We start from the raw sequence: 19,246 nt of genomic DNA on the forward strand, positions 1-19,246 counted from the left end.
CCTACTCTTGCATCTATTGTCTATTGTCTATTGGTATAATACTTCACGACTATTAAACGATATAGCCACAGACTTTATCAACGTGGTCCTAATAAATTTATCTTTGCCTTTTGCTGTAGTGAAGGACAAAAAGATAATTATAGAAAAAGCAAAATTTCCAGTTAAAAGCAGTCTGGCAGCTTATATATCAAGAGATATCTAGGGCTAAATACAATGGTTCACCACTAATCCCTGATGCTCTTTCACTCATAACTCGATTATTGGTCACATGCCAAGAGTATTTCTAACATCAAAGCATCACTGACACAAAATCTTATAATTTTGCACCAAATTTATGAAGTTTGCTAATAATACAATCAATATTTTCCAACAAATACAAAATAAAATTCATCTGCTTAGCTATTGCCATGTTCACAGGGCTCCTAATTGCCTCAATGCAATAACTGCACAGACCATTTTTTGTTCAAAATATCCTTGCGCCTATTCCGGCTGGAATACTCAGCTCAAATGGAAGAAATCCAACAACTCAAGAATTCTCCAATGTCACCCAGTTTGAAAACCTAGTGTCCAGAATAAAACGTATATATGCTTTTGCCGATTTATGGATCTCCTCTCAATCTTCTCTTTTTTTTAACTTCACACCAAAAGTTTGCATTATTCCAAACTAATAAAATATTCTTTGAAGGTAAATAAAGGTCATCAGTTAGATGTCTTCTCTGCATATCTAGGTAGATGGCATCCAAAATGCTGAACTGTTCTCTATTCATCATTCCAGCATACGAATGCCAGGCTTACTGGAGAGAATGAAAATATCACCTAGCACAACAGAATGAAATCCATCAGCTGAGACATAACTACTGCAATCGAGAAATCAGGGAGGGCTGGCACTTCAATAATAGTCTTGGATCACTGTTGGAGAATAATGGTGACATGGCTGCACGTAGTATCAGCCCTGCCTGCTCTTCCATCCATATCTTAATGGTTTAATCATAATATTTGAGCCCTAGCCATTAGGTATAATGCACTATCAATGAAGTAAAGTTAATTCATGCACTGCTACATAGAGTTTATAAGGAATTTAATAAAAAATGCTTATGGGGGAAATAAAGCATTGACCATTTCCTTGCATGCCTGTAGAATGTCAAAGAAAAGATTTCCATCATTCTTCATAACGTAAATGTCCCTTTTCTGCGCAACAGGTGGAAGTTTAAGAAAATTGAAACGCAAATAAAGTTTGGGAATGTGACACCGCGCAAATTTTCAAATTGTTCAAACAATAGCTACCTTTTACAGTCTCACAAATTCAATTATATACCACAAAATAAACAGATCTCTTTTTTATTATTATAGTGTAGGAAAATAACTGCAGATGCTGGTACAAATCGAAGGCATTTATTTCACAAAATGCTGGAGTAACTCAGCAGGTCAGGCAGCATCTCAGGAGAGAAGGAATGGGTGACGTTTCGGGTCGACATCCTTTTTATGAGAATCTTTAAAATATTTCAGTGTTTCTTGTAGTTATGGACTTACAATCAGAAGCAGGAAGAATTAGTGACATCCAAATAGGAAGAGCACCACCATTTCATGAGGTTTCTATAGTGGTCAGCAACTATTCAACCGCAGTGTCAAAGTCGGTCACGAGAAGCTGTAAATCGCTCAGCGGCATTGTGACGCAGCGGTATGGTGGCGCAGCGGCATGGTGGCGCAGCGGCATGGTGGCGCAGCGGCATTGTGGCGCAGCGGCATGGTGGCGCAGCGGCATGGTGGCGCAGCGGCATGGTGGCGCAGCGGAAGAGCTGCTGCCTTACAGCCACAGCCACCCAGGTTCATTACTGACTACAGGTGCTGTCTGTACAGAGTTTTACAGTCTACCCGTGACTGCGTGGGTTTCCTCCGGGTGCTCCAGTTTCCTCCCACATTCCAAAGGCATACAGGTTTGTAGGTTAATTGGCTTTGGTAAACTTGTAAATTGTCCCTCGTGTGTTGGATGGTGCGAGTGTACTGGGATCACAAGTCGGCACAGACTTGATGGGCTTAAAGGTGCTGCAGTAACTCAGAAGTCAGACAGTACCTCTGGAGGGGGTGGATAGGTGATGCTTTGGGTCGGAACCCTTCTTCAGACCTGTGTCTGAAATAGAAGTAGATGAGAGGAGGGAGTGCCTGAGAGGGAGAGAGAGAGAGCCAGGAGAGTGAAATGGGGGTCAGTGAAGGCAACCAAGACAGTCGAGGAAGTGAAAAGGAGATAGGCAATGGTACGATGTGGGGTGGGGGTGCAGAGTGTGCACATGAGTGAGAGAACTGGACAGATACATGGGACAAATGTGGGCAGGTGGGACTAGTTCAGATGAGGCAGCTTGATCGGCATGGGCAAGTTGGGCCAAAGGGTCTGTTTTGGTGCTGCATGACTCTCTGACTCTATTGATTCCCGCATGGGGAACAATCTGTACTGACCCTTTCATTGTATTTCAATCCATAACCTGGGCCATGTTAAATTGCCGTTCTATTCCAAGAAACATTAGTTCAATACGCAAAAGGATTGTACAGAATAAAATGGGTTATGCTAGGAATGGTATAAAAAAGGATGCTCAATAGTTGGTAAGGAGTCAATGGGCCTGTTTCCATGATGTATCTCTCCATGACTCTATGATACTAGGAATCACAATACATTGCAATGAAAAAAAAGATTTCACTTTAAAGATTAATGCAAATATAAAAAGCGAATGCATTTCCCTCCTCCACAAGCAAAGCTGAATGCCCTACGCTTAAAAATCTTAAGTCAAACATTTTAGCACAATTTTGTTTAAAAAAGTCACCAGTTCCAATTTATCATTCTCATTTATGCCCCATGCACCGAATATTTCAGCTGCAAATCAATTTTTACTCTCTGTCAAAATATTGAAGTGATATCAGCCATACCTGATCGAAATTATCCAAAGCCGCATGGAGATTAGCTAACATACCAGTTGGTGGTTCATTGGTGATTTTGATCGAGGATTCCTTGCGGAATAATATGCTCTTCAGGAGTTGGAGCAGATTCGGCACTCATGAATGCACGATAGTCTGGGTGGGATCCTTTACTCCACTTTTCCAGAAGTGGTTCTAAAATACCGAGCCATTTATCCACTAAATGAATGTTCTGCAGGCAATTCGAATATTATTTTGATTTATCATTGAAGACTTTTTACATACCATCAGAGTATGGACACATCTACTTAATTTTATGGATCACATTACTAATTAATCCTAATTTTAAAACATTTCTTAAAAGTGAAACATTTGCAACAAAGATAAAAAGAACTGCTCTGATAGTCTAAGTGCAGTCCCTCAGGGTCCGAAAATGACTTGGATCCATTCTGGTTTTGTGGTTCCGAGGTGGTAATGGTGACCATAGAATCTTCTACAGACGGGGCAGGCAGTGGCTGGCAGGACAAGTGGTTGGTAAGTTTGTGAGACATCTGTCCACCAGGACAGGCCTTGGAATAGAGTATCCATTTTGGGCAGTCTCGTGTTGGATATGCAAATGACAAAGCTTGCCCAAATGAATATAACTAGGAATTCAATGCTAGGGAGTTGGCCATGGAGAGAACACCAACAATGGTTTCCTGTGGCACAGTGGTAGACCTGCTGCCTCGCAGCGCAAGAGACCCCAGTTCGATTTTGTCTACGTGTGCTGTTTGTGCAGAGTTTGCATGTTCTTCCTGTGACCGCGTGGGTTTTCTCCGGTGCTCTGGTTTCCTCCCGCACTCCAAAGACATGCAGGTTTGTAAATTGGCCTTTGTAAATTGCCTCTAATGTATAGGATGAGAAAGCATCATAACATAGAAGTAGCATATGTGTGATCAATAGTCAACGTGGACTCTGTGGGCTGAAGGGCCTGTTTCCATGCTGTATCTCTAAACTAAACTAAACCAAATCTATCTATGCTGTAAATTTGGAGGTTTTTGCAAAGGCAGCTTTGATGACACTTCTCGAGTATCATTGTGTGGACAGTCCAGGTCTGAGGGATTGATTATCATATCTCCTTCCACTCAATCAGCCAAAGGCTATGCTGATAAACTGGGGGATTTGACACATATCATCATCAATAAAAGGTGGTTCCTGAGCTATGGCAACTGGTCCATGTTTTCCAGGATGTCACCATGAATCTTTATTATCTGAGGGGAGCATGGTGCAACAGGATGAAATTAGTGTAGGATCTTTGACCTGTGGATTTTGAATAGAAGAGTCATCTGCTCATATAGGTCACTGAAAACATTAGTGACAGTGTGGTAGCTTCAGTGAATGAACAGCTTGACTACAGAGGTTTGGGGTAACCTTAGTTCTGGGATGTGGTCACCATAGGTTGAAGAGTTTCCCATTAATAGATTAGCTCCACTGCTACAGGTGGTTTGATGCAGCAAGGCAGATCAAGAAAAGTGTTGAAATAAAGGTGCCTGCTTTCTCGACAGAAGTCTTCACGGAAAATGGCTCTGTTGTAGAACCAGTGGTAAAGATTGTGGCTTGCATGGCCCCAAAGAGTAAGTGAAAGATGGAAATTAATTTCTGTGTGTAGATGACCAACATGGGGTTTGCATGTTCTCCTTGTGACTGTCTGGGTTTCCTTCTCATGCTAAAATTTCCTCCAAATGTAGCGTAAATGGGTGGACAAAGTGGCTGAGGAATCCATTTCTCTGCTGTTTCTCTTGATGAATCCAAAGTGTTTGCTTTTTATTTTTCTTGCCAAAGTGAGCAGTTCTACATTTTCCCCCCCACAACATTCCATTTGTCAGGCTTTTTCCACACTCATTCTACCTATCTATATAGACACAAAATGCTGGAGTAACTCAGCGGGTTGGCAGCATCTCTAGAGAGAAGGAATTTGTGATATTTCAGGTTGAGACCCTTTCTCAGACAGTCTCGATCCGAAACATCACCTGTTCCTTCTCTCCAGAGATGTTGCCTGCCCCACTGAGTTACTCCTGCATTTTGTGTCTATCTTCGGTTTAAACCAGCATCTGCAGTTCCTTCTTACACTAACCTATCTATATTCTTTGTACACTCTGTATGTTTCATACGTTATTTTACTGTCTTTGTGTCAACCTTCATACCTTCAGTTCATTCATCCAAGTCATTTAGACAATCTGTACAAATTGAAGCCCCAGCAATGTACACATCACTCATTTGATCTTCTCAAGCAGAAAAAGACCCATTATTGAAAACTTTCCATTTCCTGTTAGACGGCCAATTTTCTATTCATGCCAATATGTTAGCTCCTACACCATGAGTTTTCATTTTCCATCACAATCTTTGATATGGTGCCTGTCAAATGTCTTCTAGAAATCTAACAATTCTACATCCTTTGGTTCTATTTTATCCACATTACTTTGTCAAAAAACTCCAATTAATTCATCATGAATTATTTCCCTTTCACAAAACTGTACTTCAAATTATGAAACAAACACATTACAGTTAGACACAAAGTGTTGGAGTAACTCAATGGACCACGAGGCATCTCTGGGAAACCTATCAATGTTCTCCAGAGATTCTGCCTCATCCACTGCGTTACTCCAGCACTTTGTGTCTTATTTTGTAAACCTGCATCTGCAGTTCCTTGTTTTTACATTACAGTGCAGTGTAACTTGCCTGCAGGATAACCCAGTGTCTTTCTTTAGATGCTTTTACAAGAGCCTGTTCAGCAATTCCTCTTGCCCTTGCCCAAGGGATACATTGTGGAGTTTTCCAGAATCCATGGTGAAACCAAGCTTTTTTTCCTGCATGAAATGATGTAATACAGTAATATTTATGCAATGTTGACTGCCACAGACAGCAGCATCTCATTTAACTTTGTTCTCATCACAGGAACGGTAAAGAAACCAAATGTTGCAAAATTATATTATTCAATACAGAGTTCGAGGTAGCTGCATATTCATGTCAAGTATCACTACTGTAGTCGTTGAAGTATCCAATGCAGCTTCATATTTAAATACTATGAATATTTACAAGATGACAAGATCAGCCTTACAGCGCTTGCAGCACCAGAGACCCGGGTTCAATCCCGACTAAACGGATGCTGTCTGTACGGAGTTTGTACGTTCTCCCCATGATTGTGTGGGTTTTCTCCGAGATCTTTGGTTTCCTCCCACACTACAAAGATGTACAGGTTTGTCAGTAAATTGGCTTAGTACAAGGTAAAATTGTCCCTAGTGTGTGTAGATTAGTGTTAATGTGCGGGGATCGCTAGTCGGTGCGGATATGGTGGGCCGAAGTGCCTGTTTCCACGTTGAATCTCTAAACTAAAAAACTAAACTAATCTGTACCAGAGCATGGCAAATAAACAGTTTTACCAAAATTATATGGCACCAAGTTTCTAATAAAGCCCAATCAGTGCTTCACATAGTGTGGCATTGTATTTTTGTCTCCAGCTTTAAATCATTGCATTCTGCAAATTTCAATTAGTTATTCCGTTTGCATTAGAAATGAACGATTTATTGCCTTTGAAGTAGACTCAAGGTATTTGCTGTTGTGCTCTGACAGATCCTGGCATTCTAATCACAATGAACAGAAAACACGAATCGGTGGAAGCTTGTGCTTAACTGAGTACATTTTTTTATAATAGGCAAAAAAAACAACAGGAGAGGATGTGGAATGTTACGCAATTGAGGTGCACATCTACACACTGAATGAGGGAGCATGTGGATAGAAAAGGCAGACAAGGGTGGATAAGCATGAAAAAAATAAGAATTCATATGAAAAAATTATATAAATGCCAGTCCTGTTTTGATAAATTGTTTTCATTTTTAGGTCTAAGTTTATAAATCCAATAAAACACATGATTCATAACAGCTGTTGTAATAAAAGGTTTGATTAAAAAAAATAGAGCCTGAAGATTCTATTAGTTGGCACGATCTTTTTGTAGATTCAGTCAAAACGTGAGCATGCTAGGTACACTGGAGGTGTGTCCAGTTGGTGTTTGGCACACTTTGGGCAAGAGTCTACTGGACACATTTGTGATGTCGAATTGGCTGCAGTGCATGTTTTATACAAAACTGAAATTCACACTGGAAAGCAGGTCTGAACCAGATGCTATAGGGCTGCTTGCTGCTAATGAAAGGGATTTAATCTTATCATATTTCATTTTGAGGAGTCCAAAGACTCATCATAAATTTCCAGAGAGGTCCTCTGTAAGTAGTTTTCTCAACCTTCACAACTAAATCAGAGGCGATGCCCTCAAGAACCCCTAAGGCCTATTCTACCCAATCCCCATCCCATCACCTCTGACTACCTCTCAGCCCTTATCCCTGTTTACCCCTCTGCCTGAATTAGACGCCTGACCTTTGACGACCCCACTGTCCGACTCTTACCATAAACCATCACAAAAATGCAGGACCAATCCAATCCAGTTAATTAACGTAAATTCTCTTTGCAATCAGCTATACGATGGGAGGTGTGTTGATAGTATATTGAAGCAGCACTTCATTAGCAATAACCTGTTTACTGATGCTCCGTTTGGGTTTTGCCAGGATCACTTGACTAAAAGCATCTTGGGCCTCAAGAGTGGGACAATTTTGCTGCAGGTGTCATACATAAAAACCAGCAAATGCTGCATTCACATAATGTTCTCAATACCATGGAATCTCTACCCTAGAACAAATCAAAATTAAAAGGGGATGCAAGATATTTCAAACCTATGAAATAGTGGAAGAATTATAGTGAGATAATGGGCCAGATATGCACATACATTTACTTTCAGTTGCAGTTAAAAATGTGCTGCTCACACTTCAGCTCATCACAGATTTCAGTGCCAGATGTGAAATGCATCTGTCCCTCAACTATACGCTAGGGACTGCTAGCATAAGGAGCACCACCCCAACTATTTAAATCGTATTGTTGATCTTTAGTTAGAAGACATGTGCAGTTAACCATTTAATTGTTTCATTTTGTCTTAAGTTGCAATTGAATTTCTAAAACAGGAAGGTATTGATAGGGTGGGACCGTGACACATGGGTGGAGTTGCTGCCTTACAGTGCCAGAGACCCAGGTTTGATCCTGACTACAGTGCTGTCTGTACAGAGTTTGTACATTCTCCCCGTGACCACAGACTCGGTGGGCTGAAGGGCCTGTTTCCATGCAGTATCTCTAAACTAAACTAAATTTATATTTTTAATTTTGTGAGAAATTATCTACAAAGTAAATATGAAGTCTCTTTGAACTAGTTTAAATATCTCTATCAGAAATTTAAAATAAAATTTCAAGGGCCTTTTACAAGACAACCGTTCAAAATGCATCAGGAATCGAGTCTCGGCCATTACGTGTGGCTTGCTCAGTGTGACACAACCTCAGCATTGATCAACTTATCATATCAACCCTGTTCCCCCACCTCTCCCCTCCTCATCCAGACTCAGATAGAATCAATAAGCAGACACTAAGCAGTAGACCTGATTTAGTCTACAGTTACTAAATAGTTAACTGGTCAACCTTTTCACACAGTGGATGGTGCATACAATAAAAAAAGCTAGCAGAGAAAGTGGTTGATGCAGGTACAATTGTTTAAAATTTAAACATTTAAAAGTGATAATGTAGAAACAAGGAACTGCTGGTTTACCAAGGAAAGACACAAAATGCTGGAGTAACTCAGTATGTCAGGCAGCGTCTCTGAAGAACATGGATAGGTTACGTTTATATTTAGGACCTTTCTTCAGCCTGAATCGGTGGCCATTCAGATCGGGAACCTTCTTCAGACTGTTCTTTGTTCTGTGGAAGGGTTCCAACCTGAAATGTCACCTATCCACGTTCTCCAGGGATGCTGTCTGACCCACTGAGTTACTACAGCACTTTGTGCCTTTGCAACATTTAAAAGAAACTGGACGACCCATGGACCTGTGGGTCCAAACCTCTCCTGCAGTGATAAACTGCTAAACACTATTTTATTTACCCCAAAAGTGCTCAACAGGATCCCAGGGTCCTTATGACAAGAAACTGAAAAAACCCTGTAAATATTAATAATTGGAAGCCAAATATGATTAAAAATGCTGTTTTGGTTTGCAATAAGTTGTGATGATTGCTCTGGATGCAAAACTAGCTGTCACTTTACCAACAGTTGCTGCAGTTTTTGTTCATATTTTCTTCTTTCTGATTATTTCCTCTGTGCTTCTCCGTATCATTGTCCTCCAGCATTATCCAAACCCGGTCATCTTACAGATTACTTTGGCCAGACTGATCTTAGTGCAGTACGGCTTCAATTGCCTGAGCTTAATAGTACACATGGGTTACTAGCCTGGTTTATTGTGCACTGGGCATGCTCATTCATTATATCATCATTCATTTAATTTTAGTAACAGGGCTGATCAATAATTTTTTTTAAAAATTTAGTCTTTATAGAGATACTGCATGGAAACAGGCCCTTCGAACCACCGAGTCCGAGCCAACCATCAATCACCCCGTACACTAACACTATCCTACACACTAGGGACAATTTACAATTTTACCGAAGCCAATTAACCTACCAACCTGTGCGTCTTCGGAATGTGGGCGGATACCAAAGCACCCGGAGAAAACCCACACAGCACAAGGAGAACGGACAAGCTCCAGACAGACAGCACCCGTAGTCAGGATTGAACCCGGGTCTCTGGCGCTGTAAGGCAGCAACTCTGTCGCTGCCACCCTTCTTTGTTTGCTATAAATTCGACTTTCCATTTTAAAGTTTACACTCTTCCCCGAGTTGTCCCAGGCATAGAGTTAATTGTCTAACAAACCTTTAAACCTTAGCTACTCATTTCCTCCACGATGTCAGGTCCCAGCACCCTCCCTTGGGTAATTTTTCTCCCCAACCCCCAAATTATGTACTTCTGAGATCTCCAGTGTTTAATTGTTTGCAATTCCTACTCTAGTCCTGTCAGTTTGCTATGACTCAGTTACTTGGTTATAGGCTTCAGTTTCTCGTTGATCCACGTGATGTACAAAAGCCACCAAATGCAATTATAAGCTAGGACATCTGTTCAATGTGGATATTGTGCAGTTATCAGGTAAGAATAAGACAAACTAAAAAGGTATTACAGGTTGGCAACTTCCCTGGATCTGATGACCTGCACACTAAGATGTTGAAAGAAGTGGGTGCACTGGCTGTGAATTTACAATATTTCCTAAATTCTGTCTTGTAAAACTGCAAATTGCTATTAGAGGAAAATGATAGATTGAAAACAGAAAAATGTTCTGAAGAAGGGTGCTGACCTGGAAACATTGCCTATCCATTTTCCACAGATGCAGCTAAACTCACTGAGTACAGTTGGTGTTTTAAACTCCAGGCTAGTTATCCTAACTGTCTTTGGGAAAATGCTGGAATGCATTATTAAGGAATTAGCAGTAAGATAAACGGAAAATCATAAAATCATGCAAGATCGTGAGTTTTTTTTGAAAGGGAATAAAGGTTTGAAAAATGTACTAATGATAATTTATTATCTATGACAATGCTGTAAAGAGGAGTCTGTAGATGGAAGTATTTGGATTTTTAAGAGGTATAAGGAATCACATAGAAGGTTACTGCGTCACTGACAAACCCATGCCATATTAAAGGATGCACAGTGCTGGAGTAACTCAGCGTGTCACACAGCTTCTCTGGGGAACATGGATAGATGATGTTTCGGGTTGGTACTCTTCTTCAGACTGATTCAAATGGCATATTAAGATGGACAGACGGTTGAATTTGCAGCATGTCAGAACCTTTGGAAAATATCCCAACTGCAATAGACGTGAATACTGCACTGCTGCAATAGCTTGGGAACTCAGAAACCTTTATATTGGCATTGCCACATTAAGTGAGGCATTACCATTAACACAAGCATTGCAGCAAGGTGATTTCTCACAGATCCCACAAAAGCACTTCACAGAAACCTGTCAACTCACAGTTTCCTGAAGCTGCAGAGTTTCTACAGCTTATGGGATGCTCTGCAGCCTACCATCATTTGTACCTGTAAAGAAACCCAAGGAATCTCTACCAGGATGAATTGGGACAGATTTGATACAAATGAGGAGACAATAGAACTAACTAACAACAAATGTTGGATTGGTATTCACAGATTGGAAACTTGCCTTCAAGGTAAAATAAATTGTTCTATCGGTATCTGTTTTACCAATATTACAGTGTCACATTGCAACAAGTGCTTCATTAGCTCATGAGTACTTTGGGTCAAAAGAAATACAACATAAATTTACTGGCCAATAATTATATTTCAAGCAAGATCACAGATTAGCTGCAAGAGGACCTAAGCTTCAAAATGCATTTTAAAAAGTATACGATTAGCTTGGAGGTACTTTATGGTACGGAGATTCTAAAAGTGCTGCAACATATGTGACTCTAATGTACTGCACAATGATCAGAATACCTTATTGCATAAGTCATGCGATCTGGACGCAAAGCAGGCATCATTGCAAGCTTCTGAAGAGAGATTTTGTTTTTCCATTCTTGAAGAAACTCCTCTTTTTCTGGACATTCGCATTCAGCAAATGTTCTCCAAAGTTTGCCTGAACCTTCAATATCCCTATCCAGACCACAAAATTCATCCACAAAACTCATTGTCTGTGGACATAAAAACAAGCGGAAATTACATTTCTAATTTATTGATAGTTGTGTCGAAGAATGGAATTTCAACACTGAAATAAAATAGAGAATTCTAAAGGGCCTGTCCCACTTAGGCGATTATTTAGGCGACTGCCGGCGACTGTCAAAGTCGTAGCAGATCGCCAAAATTTTCTTTTACCCGACAACAATGACCACGACAATGCCGAGTCAGGTCGAGATTACACTGTCTTCGGAAACATCACAAAATTCCCACGCTGCCAATGCTTGTCCGGCGTCCTCATTTTAGCTGAAATCACTGACAAGTCAGTAAGTACTCGAGAGTTTTGAAATATAACATCTTGCCCGGGTTACTTGAAAACCAAGCTTCACGGTAACAAGGTATAAACTGGATTGACTTCCAGTTTACTAATAGCAGTATTAAGAAATTTAATTTTAAAAGTGGTTAAATGGATTTTTGTGAAAAGTGTGTGGGCATTCTTTGAAAATGTACGGGAGATGCATATCTGGTTTCTGGGTTGCATATCTGTGTTGGGAGCCTACTTTAAATGTAATCGCTGATGGCCATAGACATCGCGAAAATTCCCATGCTTACCTGACCGTCAAACTGTCACCTCCAATCTGACTGTCAAATGTCCTGACGGTAAATAAATTGGTTAAACACAAGCATTTTATGGTATCTTGAAATGACTTTACTTATTTTAATATTATGTGCTTCTAAATGCATCTAAGAGAACCTAGCAAACCTGGGAACAGCATGCGACAGCGCCCGCAATAAGCAACGATACCTGGCAACAAGCCAGCTGTCACCGAGAAATTTCACTCAGGTTCATTTCTCAGCGACGCGCTGAGATCCACTACGATTCTTGGAAGACTCCTCACGATCATGCCCACGACACCCCGGCGAACTGTCGGCGATAGCCTAGTCGCCAGCAGTCGCCTTAAAATCGCCTAAGTGGGACAGGCCCTTAATAATTCTCAGCAGTCCAATGTTGAGAAGACAGATTCACATTTTAGATCAATGACATTTGACCAAAACTTTCCATATGTGTGTTTTTTTAGAATCTTACACCATTTTTTAATATGTATTAAACGTAATAAAAATCTGTTAGAGAGGATTTATCAGGACTAATTACACATTCCTTTGCTCTCTGCTGGGAGCCCCACTTAGAGACAGAAAGAGTCTGGGTTCTGGAATAAAGGGTCTGATGAAGGGTCTTGCCCCGAAACGTTGACTATCCCTTCCCTCCATAAATGCTGCATGAAATAAATGCCCGTTAAATTACTCCAGCATTTTGTGTTTTGTTCTAGGAAATAATGTCGTCGTTCCTCTTTCAATCTGCACATCTGAACCTGGATGCAATGTTAGTACAGGGTTTTTCCATTGGTGTTTTGAATGCAAACCCACTGCCAGCTTGATTCTGTTAGCAGATTAGTGATTTTTACACACAAATACGCACATGAAGATTGAGAATTTACTTGACTAAGTGTGGAACTGCTGGGATTTTAAAATTTGAAATTTGAAATTATTAATTCACCTCTTTGATCTAGAAATTTCTCATTGTGGTTTTTCAGGTGTGTGATGGATAGATTCATGACCATGACAGGAGAATCCAGGGCTCCCTGCATGAACTGCATGTACCTGTTACCCGAATGGTTATTCATGTCAGATTTACCTATCTGACCTGCCAGCAAACAGCCAGGCCCCAGTGCCCACTTTGCTCAGAGCAACCCAGTTTCTAGAATGCAATGTAAAATAAACACTTTGCTCCTGATTAACCTATGGCAAGTATATTAATGATGGTTTTAGGTGCCCAAAAAGAAAGGCAACTAACCTATGTGATTAGGCATATTATGGAATATTGTGCATTCAGGACTGAGTCCCATGAAAATGATCTTCCTTTGTTCCTGTGTTCTCCCTTATTAATGAGAAAAATGCATACCAAGATCAACTCCATTACCTTCAAAAAGGAAAAGATCGTTTTATTACCGAGTACTACTGTTGAGTTATGGTTTATTGAATTGCTAATTATATTTTGACAAAAATATGCAAGATCTAAAGAGCAAATACATCGGCTGCTCGTGAACAACTTCCTTTAAAATCTTTATGAAATTTGTTTCTCCTATCCATCTGCAAGTAAATAAGAGTGCTAAATACAAGTATGTACCTTTATTGCACTCCATGCTGAGTCTGACAGGAAGTCCACAGTAATGTAATTATGGTGAATATTAAATCTGAACAAGAAGTCAAGTTCATGAGCATCTATTTCCTTTTCCAAAAGTAAAATCTGTGCAAGGAAAATTGGACATCAATATTATTATTTTAACATGAATCGTTATTTAATATCTAATACGACAGCAAATCTTGGCAATGTAGTCAAAATATTACTTGCCTAATCCTTAGGATATAAGAATATCAAAACTACAAATTTCAAAGTTAGCCGTGAAGTGGCTGCACAATTTTGTGAAATAAAATAAAATAAAAGCGTCAGTCAATGTTTAGTTAAACATCTTGAATGCATACCTGAAATGCCACCTGAGCTGTAAAGGTAAGTTTATCCCTTTCAAACAATCCACGGCTAACATAGTTGAAGATTGAATATGTGATTGCATCAATCAGATTAGTCACCCTCACGCGCACATCAACAGACTCTTCAGCTTGCAGTACAGCTTTGTGAAACACGGCAACAAATGCCTAAAAGATAGATGAAATGTTAGCTGCTTATTGCAATTGTGGAAATAATAAGTATAAAAAGTGTGCAAAAGTTAACATTGACCTTGAGTGAGAATCTGTACGTAGGATTGATCATATTAAGGTCACTCATGATGAAGTAGTTTAGAGAGTCTCTGGCAGCAGCAGGACTGTTGTGGTCACGAGCTTCATTGATCATTACTTCGTTAAATTTAGCTTCATGCACCTACACAGAAAATATAATAATTAAGGTGTGGCATCAAATATGTGTTTAAGCAATTTTCAAACTCCCTATCTCTCTATTGATCTCTGTAACAACACTGGTCTCCATGCTGCTTCTACTGAAACCTCTTTCAGGCCTCAGTCACTTCCAGATGTACATTTTTCAGTCAAACACAAGGTGCTGGAGGAACTGAGCGGATCAGACAGCAATCTGGACAGCGGGTGGCCTTGCAATGTTTTGGGTTGGAACCCTTCTTTGTCACTTACTCTGAACATCTGCCAATCAAACCCCCCTCACTTGTATCACTTGCCAGGCTTTGCTTTGCCCTGCCCGCATTTCTCCTTTCCAACCTTCCTCCTTCTACAATCAGTCTGAAGAAGGAAATGGACCTGAAACCTCACCTATCCTTTCCCTCCATAGATGCTGCCTGACCTGCTCAGCTCCTCCAGTACATTGTGTTTTGCTCAAATTTCCAGCATTTCTTACGTCACTGTCTTAACCTTTTCAATATTATCTTGGACAACTTTCTATTTGGCTTCCGTAAACTTTGGCTCATCAGGTGTATGCTCATGTACACTTGCACCTTGCTCAAAAGGTTAATATTCACAGGTAATTCTTGACAGCAAACCCACATTAGCGTATTACAGTCACCTTAAGTTCTGCTTTTGGTCTTAATCCACCTATATTCATTTCCAAGTGTGGATAGAGATCCAGGAGCAAGCATCCTGGTTAACTTTACTATTTAAAGTAAGGTTGTTGGAGCTAGTAATGGTGGCGATTCAGTGCAGAATAGATTTAAGTCTGGTATCTTCCTAATCTGTGCAGGCAACTTGAAAACATAATTAAGACATGATTCCCTGATGATATTAGACATTTCTGTACGGATTTGCTCGAAAATTATTTTTATTTTAAGTGAGGCACTGGATCATTAAAATGGTCTTTCAAATGTATTTTTATGACACTTCATGCCACAACATACTTCAAGTTGTTTTGTTATCATTTTTTTACAGTGATGAACATTTTAGATTCCCATTAAATTAATGAAAAAAAATTAGTCGAAAAACATGTTGGGAGGATTGACAAATATGTTTCGCCATAAGAGGATCCAAGGAGGAATTCATTAAAGGGTAGCGATGAAATTTTGGAGATGGAAGCTACATTCTCAACAATGAGGTGAAGAGAAAAATGATGTGGTGTGGTAGGCATCAGAATGTTTAAAGGAGGAGGCTTGGTTGGAGATGGTTGCAGAAGTGGAAGGACCATGTACATAACGGAATATAATAAAGTGGGTCATAATTTTATATTTGATGCACTGGAGGAACCAAAGTTTTCGCAGGATAACAAGGATCAGAGTGACGGGTGAGCTTGCTTGGCATAGAAATGATATGGATAGCAGATTTGAGATGAGCTAACATTTATGGAAGGCAAGCAGAACGTTGCCCAAGTTAAGACACAGAGTGCTGGAGTAACTCAACGGGTCAGGCAACATCTCTGGGGAACATGGATAGGTGCAGTTTGTGGGTCGGGATTGAAAAAAGGGTCAAGACCCAAAATGTCACCTATCCAAGTTAGACAATAGACAATAGAAAATAGGTGCAGGAGAAGGCCATTCGGCCCTTCGAGCCAGCACCGCCATTCAATGTGATCATGGCTGATCATTCTCAATCAGTACCCCGTTCCTGCCTTCTCCCCATACCCCCTGACTCCGCTATCCTTAAGAGCTCTATCTAGCTCTCTCTTGAATGTATTCAGTTCTCCAGAGATGCTGCCTGAGCCACTGAGTTGCTCCAGCATTCTGTCGATTTTTGCAAACCAGCATCTGCAGTTTTTTGTGTCTCTATTATCCAAGATAATATTGGGAAATTTAAACCTGGAAGTGCGAAAGGCTTGAATGAGGTGGCAGCAGAAGCAGCATGGAGACAAGTGTTACAGAGAAAGACAGAGACTCTAGAAACATTGCTGAGAATCACATTAAGTTAAACTTTTGAACAGTGTGATTTGGGATAGCCTGGAGAGCTAGATGGAATTCACTGCTTTATTGTTTGTATAAATTAAAGATATACAAGCGAATGCTTCTGTAAATCCTTTGAGGTATCTTGGTTGGCATGGAGACAGGTGCTACAGAGAAAGAGAGAGAGAATATAGCACTGGAAACATTGATGAGGATGATATGAAGCTGCATGTTTGAACAGTTGATTCCACATAGACTGTGGAGCAAGATGGAATTCACCGTTTTATTGTTTGTATAAGTTGAATATAAACAAGCATGTTCTTTTGTAAATCTTTTGGGGCATCTTGTTTGGCATGGCCGCGTTGAGCTGAAGTGCCTGTTTCTGTGCTGTACAGTATTACTCTACGACTCTAACTCTGAATGGCAGCTACATTTTCTAAAATAGATGGATTCTTCACCTTCCACAACTATGAAACAGTTAAGTGAAGGATTTGCAAAATAAATTGGATCAAACCTTCAGCAACATGCCATTAATATTATGTTCATTTGCTTTTCCATACCTTCCTTTCTATTTCAGCTGCTGTTTGTTTTGTGGTTTCAAGATTTTCTACCAGTAAAGTATCTCCCAGGAAATTCCAGTCCGCAGCTGAAAGTCACATTAATAGTTCAGTCCAATTTTGAAATGATTCTGTTGCGAGATCAGACGAGGAAAGGAAAGGATTTCTCTGATGCTGTTTCTAATAAACTGAGTTGCAACATAACCTTTTCATCTCAGCAGTAGGTTTATAAGTAATAGAAATGGTAGCCCAGCAGTTTTAGATTTATAGCACTGCCAATTATGACTTTTTGAGTGCTGAATCACTTTTATGGCTATAGTAATTTAATACAACATGCATGCGACACAGAAAAATAATTTCATTCAGATAGCAAGGAGTTTAAATATACTGCAACTTTAAAAATGTGGAACTTTGGTTCCTATTATGGAACACAATAATTCCTCAATTATATTAATTCAAAATCCTATTACTAATTTATAATATTAGACCAGAGAATAACATATTCTTCTTAGATAGTCCTTCAGAATCAAGGGTAACTCCTCTCCTCGCCAGTTTGTGGGCTTTGAGTTCTGAGATGATAGATGGGGCAGAAGTGCAGATTCTTCCACCGATGGGACTGGAAGTGTTTGATGGGATGGGCTAGTAATTTACACAATGGTGCGTTGCTTCCACAATTTACATGGGGCATATGTACACTCCTGATGCCTGGACATATTCTGAATGCTCTTCCACTTTGAGTGGCCAGAGATTTCAATGCTTCACAGGGGACCCATTCTTTCTCTCCAGAGATGCTGCCTGTACCGCTGAGTTATTCTAGCATTTTGTGTCTACCTTCGGTGGGTTGAAGGGCCTGTTATCACTAAACTAAACTAAACACTGGCTATCTTTCTGTGATAGATCAAAACGATGCAACACTTTCAGGAGTTGATTAATGGGAGTATAAACAACATGCATGGCCCGTACAACTTAGCTGGCCAATAATTATTCGTATAATGAGTGCCACTCTTTATTCCACCAAGACAATTTTTCATCCACTCCCCCAGTATCCCTTGTGATCTAAACTTCTAGACAGGTCTATCTTGTGGACCTTGTTAAAGGCCTTGCAAAAGTCCATGTAGCCCTGACCTCATTAATCTTCCTCATTACCGCTGCAAAAAGCTCAAACAAATTTGTGAGACACAATTTACCAAGTATAAAGCTATATTTACTATCCCTAACTAGTCCTTGCTTTTCCAAATGCAGGTGGACCCGGTCTCAAAATTCACTTCAGTCGCTTTCCATCCACTGCCATTAGATTCATCATCAGTAGTTCCCTGGTTTGTCCTTGGTGCCCTTCTTAAAGAAAGGCACAGCATTAGCTATCCTCCAGGCTGCCATTCCCTTACCCATGGCTGAAAATAATGTGAACATCTATGTCAGTGCCTCTTTAATTTCTTGCCTAGCTTCCCTCAATGTGCTAGGATGCACTTGATCAGTCTCTGTGGAATTATCCACCATAATTTGTCTCAAGACTGCTAGCGCCTCATCTGATGTAATGTGGTTCCAATGCACCATTATTCATTTCCTTTAATTCCTTAGCATTCCTGACCTTCTCCATGTTAAATACAAACAAGAAATATTCATTTAGCATTCTATCTTCTATGGCTTCACACTTTTTTTTTTTTTTTTAATTATTATTTTTTTAAAAATATTTATTTTTGTTAGAAGTAAGTACAATAGTGTGGTACTTGAGTACCTAATACATAAATACATATTTCCATTCTTGTACAACTTCATACTTTTGATTTAATAATAAAAGAACAGTGAGAGAAGAAAGAAATAAGAAATAAAGAGTGTCGGAATAGATAGTCAAGCGAGTAGAAACAGAAAGCAAAAGAAATAAAGGATAGAGATGAAAAGTTAAAAGATTGAAAGAAAAGAAGACAGTAAAGAAAAGAAAGATTAGGGGAGATCTACCTATCTCGTATTTTTGCCCATCCGTCACCCGGTTCTAAACCGTTTAATTTCTAAGGTTATGTTATGTTGCACCATATGCTTGCAAAAAATTGATAAAAGGAGACCAAATCTTTAAGAATTGGTCTACTTTGCCTAATAGGAGGAATCTCATTTCTTCAAAATGTAACGTTTCAGACATGCTTGAAATCCACATTTTGAATGTTGGCGTAGGTGCGTTTTTCCAAAATTTGAGTATTAGTTTTTTTGCTGTTATTAGACCGTAATTAAGAAAAGCTTCTTGGAATATAGTTAGTTTACTTCCCTCTTCCATTGATCC

General features: G+C 39.8%; 1 pseudogene; it reads right to left on the reverse strand.

The window, feature by feature from the left end:
* The window catches only part of LOC144596366 (dynein axonemal heavy chain 11-like), a 168,648-nt pseudogene that overhangs the window by 12,876 nt on the left and 136,526 nt on the right, over positions 1-19,246 (reverse strand).

The sequence above is a fragment of the Rhinoraja longicauda genome, chromosome 8 (genome assembly GCF_053455715.1).
Source record: "Rhinoraja longicauda isolate Sanriku21f chromosome 8, sRhiLon1.1, whole genome shotgun sequence".
Classification (NCBI taxonomy): Eukaryota; Metazoa; Chordata; class Chondrichthyes; order Rajiformes; family Arhynchobatidae; genus Rhinoraja; species Rhinoraja longicauda.